A 12,251-nucleotide genomic window follows, 5' to 3' on the forward strand; every position below is an offset into this window, starting at 1 on the left:
ATCACCTGAGGTCAGGAGTTTAAGACCAGCCTGGCCAACATGGTGAAACTCCGTCTCTACTAAAAATACAAAAATTAGCCAGGCATGGTGGAGTGTGCCTGTAATCCCAGCTACTTGGGAGGCTAAGGCAGGAGAATCGCTTGACAGAATGAGACTCTGTCTCAAAAAAAAGGGGGATATGGGGAAGAACGTGATTTGATTTGCATTTCAGAAAGCAACTCTGGCTACAGTGTGTTGGTTCAGTTGAAAGTAGAATCTCTTATAATAGTCCAGGTAAGAGATGAGTGCCTGAATGAGGGCAACATCAGTGAAGATGGTAAGGAGAAGACAAATACCAGAAATGCCAAAAAGGTAAATATTATAGCATATAGTAACTGGTTGGTTGTGGAAGAAAGTAAGGAAAGATTCTGGTATGTTTCCCAGATACGGGGTTTTGAGGCCATGAAATGAACTAGAACTAAATTCAGGGAGAAGATATATTAAGTTCAGTTTTGCTATTCCGAATTTGAATCCTTATGGGACATTCAAGTAGATTTTGGGCAGCCCATTTTATGTATAGCTCTGAAGGTCAGGGTACAGCTCAATTTTAAATAGCAATATTAATTTAGGAAACCACAGTAGATGGATAGTAAATACAGCCATGAGTTTGGATGAGAACACTCAGAAGGAGGGTATATATTGAGAAGATGGCCAAAGACAGAGGACGGGGGATAAACAATGTTTAAGATGCTTGCTGAGAATGGAGGGACAGCAAAGTGCAGGGAGGTGGGGTGGGGAATCTCAAAGAGGGACATTTTAAATACAGAATGATCAGTGGTATCTATTTGGTGTGAACTGTATCTCTCCCATTAGCAATGCCCATCTAAAATTTTAAAAGGATCTAAAGATCAAGAACTCAACGTTGCAATGACCTCTACAGAATTATTTTTCAAACGAAATAAATAATTTTGTATGCATTGGCTCCTGTGAATCTGATACCAAAGTGGTAAGTTAAAATATTTCTGGGCCAGACACAGTGGCTTACACCTGTAATCCCAGCACTTTGGGAGGCCAAGGAGGGTGGATCATTTGAGGTCAGGAGTTCTAGACCAACCTTGCCAACATGGTGAAACGTGTCTCTACTAAAAATACAAAAAATTATCCAGGCATGGTGGCGCATGCCTGTACTCCCAGCTACTCAGGAGGCTGAGAGAGAAGAATCGCTTGAACCTAGGCGGTGGAGATTGCAGGGAGCCGAGATCGTGTCACTGCACTCCAGACTGGGTGACAGAGTGAGACTCCATCTCAAAAATAAATAAATAAAATAAAATATTTCTGAAAATATTTTAAAGAATCATGTCAAAAACTGTAGAATCACCTTTTAAGTCTCATGAAATTTAAGAGAGAGAAGAAGAATTATCCTTAGCATTCATAATGGGTTCTTTTCTTTCTATTACTGATCTCAGGTAACTTTCCCTAGCAAGCACTAGAACAATGGTCAGCAAACATACAGGTCATCTCTTTCTAGTGCAGGGCACTCTGATTGTCTGATTTTTAAAAATAACTTCTCATTCACATCAGCTGATTTAAAAACAAGCTAGGAAGCATTTCGGCCAAATGTGCAGGGACTTCAAGGAGCCTACATGTTTTGATCTTCTGTGACAGTACCTCCATTTTAATCTTCCTATTTTACAAGACAGATCAAACATAAATAAATTAGTCAGCTGTGTTAGGGTTGTTTTGTTCTTATTAACGTATACTCCTGAGAAACCTATTTTATGAGCTTCCCCTTATAAATGAGTGTGAAAGTAACACTCCCAGAATGTAGGGCAATCCATCCAGTATTTAGAAGTCATTCACACTGAGGATTTCTTGAATGATGCAGTTATACAGCTGTCACTGCAGTCTAAGTTGTGCAGATTTTACCAACGCAGTAAATTTCAGAGAACAGTGGGCTTTACAAGCAATAGACTAAGTAAGGTTCATTTTAGGTCTCCCACCTTAAGGAGGAAGGAGACTATAGCAGCTGCTCTAACCACCTGAGGGGGCCATTTCATCAAATTCAAGCCTGCCTGTATTTAAGCAAAACTATTTTTTGTTATCGGCAGGCTTCCCATCTAGAAGTGAGAAGTGCTTGCTTACCATTTTCAAATGAGAAGAGCTAGGACCCTCCCTTGGTTGGGGCTTGTATTGAGAGAGTGCCTCAAACCCTTGATCACTCCTGTTACGACTGAAATAGTACTAGCAGGAGCACAGGGGATCCACGAACAGCTCATCAGCACCTTCAGCAGCTGTTCTTGTCTTATTATTGCCCTTGTCCACAAGGAAATAAGTGCTACTTGCTTTCGTATGGACAAACTAACACATTGCTAATCTGCAATACTAAGCACATTCCTTATGGAAAATGTACCCTTAAAGAAGCTCACGAAACTTGGGGGCAGGTGAAGAGGGATTCCTTTTTAAATTTACTCACAGTATCTCACCAGCATTTCTCCAATATCCTTGGAGATATTGGTCGTTAAGAACAGGAGCTTTTTAGTCATATAATGGCTCTGCCTGTTTCAGCAACCAAGAACAAAAGCCCAACTCAAAGTAGTTTTGTAAAGATAAAGAGACATATATTGGATCACATAGCTGAAAGGCCCAGATACATACTCTCTTCAGGAACAGCCAACTTTGGAATTTAATACATTGAGGATGCTATTGCCTTGTCTCCATCTCCTGGCTCTGCTTTCTTGTGTGTTGACTTCAATGTCCAGCAGATTTTCTTCTCATGGTACCAGGTAGGCCCAGCCCGCTCCAGGTTTAAATGGTTCTTATACCCAAGGACCACTTTTCCAATAGCTCCAGGAAAAGCACAGGCCTCAGTATGGCTCAGACCACTTTAGGACGTGTGCCCACCTAAGCCAGGCCTGTGTCCTGTGCTCTCCCATGACTACCACCACTATAAAGCCTGGAGAGAGAGAAGGGTAAAACTGTGAATGCATGGAGTTGACTGCATAGAGTGAGAATGAGAAAGGGCTGGTCTTCTAAAAGCAAAACAAACAAACAAACAAAAAAAAAGACATTATTTTTGAAAGAAGGAAGGGATGCTAGACATACAGAAAAGCTTTATGTCTCTCACAGTTTGTAAAGCACTTACCACAGTGCTTGGAACATAAGAAGAACTTTAAAAAATAGTAGCTAAAAGAATTAATAAAGTAATTATAATGATGATGATGATGATGATGATATTTTTGAGAACCAAATCGATGATGATATACTCTGAAGATAAATCATTGCTAGTTATTTCAGTATAGAACACTCTGTTCTTTGTACAACTTATTAATTGATCTATTTAACTGCAAACTTGGATATAAATGATGTCAGTGCTATATGATTATTATTAAGAAATAATGAAAAGGCAAAGAAAGCATATTCAGTGACTCAAGAAAACTGGCATTTGAACGCAGATAATTTTGTGTTCTAGCAAATGGCTGGTTGAGTGGGGACTTGAGGAACCTGTTTTGTCTTCCTGCTGCAGTTATTATGATGTGCCATTGGGTAAATTTGTATCTTATTTACCTTTGAGGAGAAATCCCTGTTTCAGGCAGGAAGCCCATCAAAATGACTGCCAACCACTGGGCATTTGTTCAGGGGGTCTTCCCAGCCTGAAGTGGATCCCTCGTCCTCTCTGGCTATCCAAAGTACTCTAAAATTTAAGACTATCTCTGTTTTGCATACTGCTCCAACTAGCATTGACCTCCTCTATCTCACAGCCCTATAAAGTCACTGACAAAACCAGAAAACTTACTTTAGTGAATTTTGTTTCTATAGCACAATGTTGACCCTTCATCTTGCTCTTTTGTATCGTCCCTGTATATTTTTCATGGTGTACCTTATTCTCCACATCTACCCCTTTGCGGTTTGTGTTTGGTGATTCTGAAGCACCTGTGCATCTTTTAAATATGCTATACTTTATCTTCTCTTTGCAAAACCACTTCTTGAATATGGAATGGGATCCTACACTCTGCCAGCCTTTTCCCCACTTTCACTCTTCACCTGATTACATCCTACTCATCCTACTTGGCTTAGATGTCCTCTCCTAAGTCTTCCATGACCCTAAAAGTTAGGACAGGTGCTCCTATACTTTTCCAGAGCCTCTTCAGCAGTTCAGGTATATATTTTCTTTGTGAATATTACCAATGCAAAATCTTCAATAAGCCTTTGATCTACTTAGCAAGTCAAAAATAGATCACAGGAGAAAAATTAGAGAACAATTTAATCCTAAATGTCATTGTACTTACTAAAAGTACATGAGGAGTTCAACAAAAGAGAAAATTAAGGAAGGTTTTAGGGAATGGTGTGTTTTATTCATCACAGTATACTTAGCCCTGGGCTCAGTGCCTAGAACATAGAGGTAACACATATCAATACCCAATCAAATAGAATTATGTGGACTTGGACAAATGCCCAAGGGATGGAGGGAAAAATAGAGGGAGGAATGGAGGGCAGGGACATCTAGTGCAATGCTGAGTGCGAACTGCATTTGAACACCTAGGTCTGAGTAGATTATTATTGTATCTGGTTTGCATTTGTTATAAAACTAGATGAATTATACCATCCTTGCTCTAAGGCAGAGGTAAAAAACACCTTTTAAAAAGAGGATAGGAAAAAATCAACCACAAAGTGGTATCTGCGCCTGTAGTCCCAGCTACTCTAGAAGCTGAGGAGGGAGGATCTCTTGAGCCCAGGAGTTCAAGACCAGCCTGGACAAAACAGCAAGACCCAGTCTCTTAAAAAAAAAAAAATGTGTGGGGAGGTTTACAGCAAAGAGGATAAGGGAAGTAAGAATGATAAGCCACATCTACAGAATAGTATGTTTTATAGTATTAACTCCTAGAATGTCTAAGAACAAATACCTGAAATTGTCTGCAATGGCTTCTGTTTTAAAGAAGAATGGTTTTTAATCAAGTCAAACACTGTAAACTTTTATTGGGGACTGAGAAATCACATAACTCTTATCGTAAACAGCATCTCTCAGACAAATCCGGGATGTATTTCCTATGAAACAGAAAACAATACATTAGTGGTGTGAACCATAATAGAGAGTTCTGGGTGATCTATTGTTTATCAAGCCATCAGTCTGTATACATCGCTTGTAATGAAATAATCACCCCACAGGAACTTAATACAGTCTGGGAATGATTCTTGAGTGTTGTACCCAGGGAACCTAATAATGAAACTTGAAGCAACTGTGTAAGAGGAACAGAAAAACAACCCAAGCTGTTATCTCTTATTGAGTCTATTTTCTCATAGAGAATCCTGAGAAAACAAAGGACATTTCGTTTGAAGTGTTTTTGCCTTCTTCAAGTCTGAGAAAAAAATTTGTTTTCCTTTGAAGTACTTTCAAATTAAACATTGTGAAGCCTATTTCTTCCTTTATATCTGAAATATTTACTAATTCTGAAATTAGAAAATTTCGCCTTTCAAAACATGTTTAATTAGCATCTACTTGTGCATGGAACTAGACATTGTGGGGAATACAAGAGAAATAAAATTACAACAGCATCACCTGGGAACTGGTTAAAAATGCAAGTTATTAGGGTCCACCCAGACCTAATGAATCAGAATCTGCATTTTAGCAAGATCCCAGGTGATTTGTATGTGCTTTATAATTTGAGAAGCAATGTTATAACTGCATATAGGGTTTTGTTTTGGTTTTTTAATACTGTTACCTGGATCTCAGTCCCAGAAATTTTTATTTAATTTTCATGGGGGTGCAGCCCAGCCATCATGACTCTTCTAAAGTGCAACAGAGTTTAAGAACAGTGCCCTGGAGTCAGTGAAGCTACCCAGCCATTTTGATCCTTGCAGCCTAGGCTCTTGCTAAAATGTGGATTCGGAGTCATTTGATCTGTGCTAGATCCTGAGAATTTGCTTTTCTAACAATGGTGTGATTTTATTACTCTTATATCTTCCACAATGCCTAGCTCCACGCACAATTAGATGCTCAGTAAATAACTTTTCAAGGCCTACCTACTTTTTCTCCTCAATATAATTATATGTTATGGCTACTTTTCACACTTTTTTTTTTTTTTAATGACAGCACAAACTCAAACCTCTAAGGAATCAATGTTAATGTAAGTGGTAGCAGGCTGTTACCTGTTGAATTGTGACCCCTCAAAAGATGTGTTGAAGGCCTAACCCCTGGAACCTCAGAATGTGATCTTATTTGAAAATAAATGTAAGTGCAGATATAATTAGTTAAGATGAGGTCATTTTGGGGCAGCGTGGGCCCTTAATCCAAAGTGACCGATTTCCTTACAAGAAGAGGAGAAGAAACACAGAGACACCCACACAGGGCCATGTAACAACAAAGGCAAAGATTGTACTGATGCATCTACAGTCCAAGGAACATCAGAGGCTAAGGAACCACAAGCAGCTAAGAAGAAGCAAAGAAAGATTCTTCTCTAGAGCCTTCAGAGGAAGCCTGGCCCTGTCAACACCTTGATTTCAAACCGCTGGCCTCCAGAACTGTGAGGGAATAAATTTCAGTTGTTTTAAGCCATGCTGTTTGTAATAATTTGTTATGACAGCCCTAGACAGCCTATCTTCTTATACTTTTACATAGGTTAGGAGTTTTTGGGGGCAGGTTTGTTTTATTTTGATTCATTTTTGCATCCAGGACATGCAGGCCACTGCCTATGTATAAAACTAAATTGATCTACACACAGCTACCTCAAATTTGGTGCATGGTTTACTATTACAGATAGCAAGGAAAGGAATTATAAAGTAAAAGAAGAAACAAATGAATGAAAGAGTTCTGAAAAATGAATGAAGGAAAAGAGGAAAACTTAAAACCCCAGAAAAGAAAATATACAGACACAGAGTTTATTATGAATAATCTTAAATTAGAGGGAAGGCACAAGAGTTTGCAGAAATGAAGTTACTTCTCTACAGAAATACATCACTGTGATCATACTGATCTAAATTTAAATCCCAGTAACGTATGTGTGATTTTAAAGAAGTCATATAATGTTCATGAATCTGTAAAATGGAAACACTACTGATAATACTTGCCTACAAAGGTTGGTGTGAGGATTATAAAGAGCTCAGCAACCTGTCAGAAACATTCAGTATATGGTAACTATAATCATTAGAAGACGGCCGGGCACGGTGGCTCACACCTGTAATTCCAGCACCTTGGGAGGCCAAGGAGGGTGGATCGCCTGAGGTCATGAGTTTGAGACCAGCCTGGCCAACATAGTGAAACTCCGTCTCTACTAAAAATACAAAAAATTAGCTGGACATGGTGGCTGGTGCCTGTAATCCCAGCTGCTCGGGATGCTGAGGTAGGAGAATCACTTGAACCTGGGAGGTGGAGGTTGCAGTGAGTTGAGATCGCGCCACTACACTTCAGCCTGGGCAACAGAGCGAGACTCCGCCTCAAAAAAAAAAAAAGAAAGAAAGAAAGAAATAGCAGCAAACACCACAGAGAGGAGGAGCCCTCGAGCTACCCCAGCCTGCTCCACTGCAGTCAAGCCCAGGACACAGAGCACAAGGGAGTGGCGCCTCGCGGGAGGGAAAGGCTTTCTTTTTCTTTCTTCTTTTTTTTTTTGAGAAGGAGTGTTGCTCTGTCGTCCAGGCTGACAGTGGCATGTTCTTGGCTCACTGCAAGCTCTGCCTCCCGGGTTCACGCCATTCTCCCGCCTCAGCCTTCTGAGTAGCTGAGACTACAGGCGCCCACCACCACGCCCGGCTAATCTTTTGTATTTTTAGTAGAGATGGGTTTCACCGTGTTAGCCAGGATGGTCTCGATCTCCTGACCTTGTGATCCGCCCACCTCGGCCTCCCAAAGTGCTGGGATTACAGGCGTGAGCCACCATGACCCGCCGGGAAAGCCTTTTAAAAGCCAGGACAGGGTCCGTGCACAGTGGAACTGAAAACAAACTTCCTTTCACAATTTTCCCATGGGACTTCAGCAAATAAAACGTGTTTCCTTTCAGTATATTAAAAACATGTCTGATCTTATTATTTCTAATATGTATGTCTCGATCTTTGAGACATATTGAGCAAAGACCACAATTGAAGAATACTTTATTACAGACATATCTTTGTACAGAAAGAAAGAAAAGAAAAAGTGAAATCGTTTACTTTTAACCTTTATTGTTAAATTTCAAGATAAGAATAAATTAAATCCAAATTTATATTTTCAAACCAAGCAAAATTCACTACAATCCAGTATTTTCATTTGTTAAATGTTTATTGGACAAGAAGAGAAAAATAATAATGTTTATTCTACCAGGCATGAAAATGAGAAGTTTATTTCCAGTAAGAATACAATACCTGTTCCTCTAGGGGGTGTGTGTGTGTGTGTGTGTGTGTGTCAGAACTCCTAAACTACTACCAAGCGGACAAATAACTATATAATTTATTTAACCTAGAAAATTATTGTAGAATAATTTAATTTCCTGGGTCACTGGAAGAATATCGTCTATGTACTAGATTAGGGAGGAATTTACTTTCTTGGACCGTTGGCTCATATCTGTATTACTACATTCTTTCAGTTTTATTCTGATTTATCTCTTTACAGGGCTGAGTATCTGTAAGATCCTGACGAACAGGAAGTATCTCATTCATGGTTATATTCTCAGAACCCTCTAGCCTCTCAATAAATTTCTGTTGAATGAACTATGTATAAAACCATAAAGTGAAGCTCAGGAAAACTGTAAGACAAGGGACCTGGTATACTGGACAGTTATCAATTTTTTTTTATTTCCAATCATCTAAACTTTCTTCATATGTTTAAAGAATGTCCCTCTGTATAAAGCTAGATACTCACCTCTCTGAGCCCCTTGTAACCTGATCTCCCAATAAGCCACAACTTTCAAATTGGGATGTCATGACACTGACCAGCAGAGACACGGGGGAATCCATCACGTTGGTGGCAGAGGCAGCCTTGACTGACACATTCATTCTCCAAGAGGGGCAGTGCCACCAGCATCATCTACCCCACAGGGTCCAGAGGTCTGTGAGAGTTACACCAGTGACCTCACAGGACTGGTTGTGAAATGTGGTGCTGTCTGTCGCTCAGCAATCCCTTCTTTCTACTCCTTTCTCATCCTGGTTCTCTAGCCTTCCTGGAGATGTGAGCTGTCAGTTGCCAATCTTTTTTTCTGCCTAAATCACCCAAGATTTATTCCTGTACCCATAACTAGAATCCTTCTGAGTCCAGTTGGGCTTCGCCACTATTCAATAGAATGGCAGGCTCACCTAAGTACTATGAGATTTTAAAAGATTATTTCTTTATAAACATCACCATTTTTGACTATATGTCTAAACTTCCTTCTGGTTCTAAAATTCTTTGATTCCATTAGGGCAGTTTCAGTAAAGCATATAAATACCATGTTAATCCAATAGCCATGTTTCTCATTCATTTGTCAACAAACATGTATGTGTGCCTTCCAGATGAAAAGATCAGACACCACGATTTTTATAGTGCTGCTGTTGTCTTCTAAGAACTTTGGTCAGTAGAGAAGTTCTGGACTTTTTGTAATATAAATTATATTAAGGCCAACCCTGAGAATTGTAAAACATCCGTAGACCATCGGCTGACTGCATCACATATACCATTAAATGTGTTACTGAGTTGAGGGAGAAAGATGTTCTTCCAACTTAACTTAATAATGATCTGTAGAGCTATTTGTTAAAGTGCCCTCAAGGGAGTTAAGTGTACCAGAGTGTATTCCCTTCTTATTCATGACTGTCACACGAATGAGAAGTCATTCTTGTCTAAGAAAGAAAGACACTGGCAATTCAGTTGCACAATTGCCAAGAGTTTTTTGTTTTGTTTTGTTTTGTTTTGTTTTTTTAGCACTTATGTAAAAGGAAATTTCAAAGAAAGCCAAATTACACAGGGCTGGTTACCTGCCATCAAGCTGGCTATGGCTATCTTGTTTCCCTAGATTTTATGCTAACAAAGAGCTCATGTACTTTGATGCTTATCAAGAAAAGGTGCTAATTTTCTTTTCACTTACACATAAGTTATTTCTTCTAGATGAGATATAAACAGGAGATTAGTATAAAATCCTTGGCCTTCCTTCTATTTCTATGATCTAGAAGCATTCAACAGATCTGATAAGAGCACTTTCTTTGTAATTTGACATTGAGAGGGCACCTTGGAAGGGTTACTGTAAAGACCAAGCTGTTCTCTGAGTTTCATGCAGAGTAAGTTATATTCTGTGACCTGTAATTAATTCATAGAAGCGCCAAGAAAACAGAATCGTACATTCTAAATAGCATACTTCCCAAACTCTTTTTACATGTAGAGAAGAATATTATTCATTTAAAAAATGTACTTCCCCCTTTTTTCATTTTTGCTCTAAAAAGGGTTAGGAGAAAGTATGTTAACTACAAAATGCTAGTCTATTCAGATTCTAAAGAATAACAAAACAACCAGCTTTGCATGACAGTCAATGACCAGTTAGTGGACATCAAGCAATGTTATGCCCATTTTGTTTCAGCACTAGCTTTAGTGATATGAAGAATAACCTTTACAATTAGGTTTTAAAGACCTCGAAAATCTTGAGTTCAAGCCATAAATGCTTGCAGGAAGAAGAGCCTGGCAGTTGCTACAGCCTGTCTCCTCTGAAGCCCTCTGGGAGTGCAGAAGCAGAGGGACAGAAGAAGAGACGGAAGGGATGGTGATAGGCCCTGTCATTCCCTGTTATCTCCAGTGGTCAGCACCCAAAGACATTTTGTTGTTGTCGTCGTTGTTGTTGTTGTTGTTGTTTTCATTTTGAGTCAGAGTCTCGCTCTGTCGCCCAGACTGGAGATCACCGGCATGATCTCTGCTCACTGCAACCTCCGTCTCCCAGGCTCAAGCAATTCTCCTGCCTCAGCCTCCCAGGTAAATGGGATTACAAGCGTGTGCCACCATGCCTGGCTAGTTTTTGTATTTTCAGTTGAGACGGGGTTTCACCATATTGGCCAGGCTGGTCTCGAACTCCTGACCTCAGGTGACTGGCCCGCCTCAGCTTCCCAAAGTGCTGGGATTACAGGCATGAGCCACTGCGCCCGGCCCAAAGACTTTTTAAATTGACCTTTTTTTCTGCCTGAGTAAAGGCAGAAATCAAACACAGTGAATCTGAACACAGGTTAAAAAAAAAAGGTTCTGAATGAATCTAACACAGGTTAAAAGAAAAGGAAGGCGAAAATATGCAAGGGTGACTTTACTATCCATCTGAAAAGTTGGAGTACAGAAATACAGAATGGACAGCACTCAACAACAGAAAAAAAATATAAATAAAGAAATAATCTTAGGTAATGTGCAGTGGCTCATGCCTGTAATCCCAACACTTTGAGAGGCCAAAGCAGGAAGATCACCTGAGCCCAGGAGTTCAAGACTAGCCTGTGCAACGTAGCGACACCCCATCTCTATAGAAATTTTTTTAATTATGTAAAAAAAAAATAAAGAAAGAAATAATCTTAGGCCTGGGAGACTTATTTCTGCACCAAGCAGGAACATATGGACTTATTAGATACTTGATTACTTAGGCCAATAACCCTGACTACATTTACCGTTTATTTGAGTAGAAGCTGTGTCAATCTTCTATGATCCTGCATTAATCATTAGCTATGTCTGTCACTCCCGACACCACCCACCACTCTTAGGTTGCACCCTCTGCATTGTTGCCCATGTTTCTCTCCTATATTGACAATCTAACCCAGCATTTCTTCAGAACAAATGTAGGCCATTATTAAATGAATGGCCTACAAGTTTAGTCTATGGATATGAAAAATACCTGGTTTTATTTTATGGCATCAATTTGTGATGTTAGAATCATCTTCAACAACAATCATTTTTTGAACATCATAAGACTTCAAAATACAATAGAAAGAATGAGGGGTCTGGATCTGATAGATTTAGGCTTGAATTCCAACCTCATCATAAATCAACTTATCTGCACCTCCTTTCTTTTTTTTCTGTCCAAGGATGTTGTGGGCAGCCTCTAATATAGCCCCCAATGCATACCTTCTGGTATTCATGCCCTTGTGTAATTCTCTACCACTGTGGGTTGGTTGGACCTAGTGCATTGCTTCTAATGAATAGAATATGGCAAAAGTGATGAGCTATCACCTGTAAGCTTAGGTCACATAAGTAATGTAACTTCCATCTAGCGCTGCCTCTCTCTTTCTCTCTCTCTCTCTCTCACACACACACACACACACACACACACACACACACACACACACAGATGTCTCTGACCAATAGCCAGTAAGGATCTGAG

This window comes from Symphalangus syndactylus, chromosome 19 (genome assembly GCF_028878055.3).
Source record: "Symphalangus syndactylus isolate Jambi chromosome 19, NHGRI_mSymSyn1-v2.1_pri, whole genome shotgun sequence".
Taxonomy (NCBI): Eukaryota; Metazoa; Chordata; class Mammalia; order Primates; family Hylobatidae; genus Symphalangus; species Symphalangus syndactylus.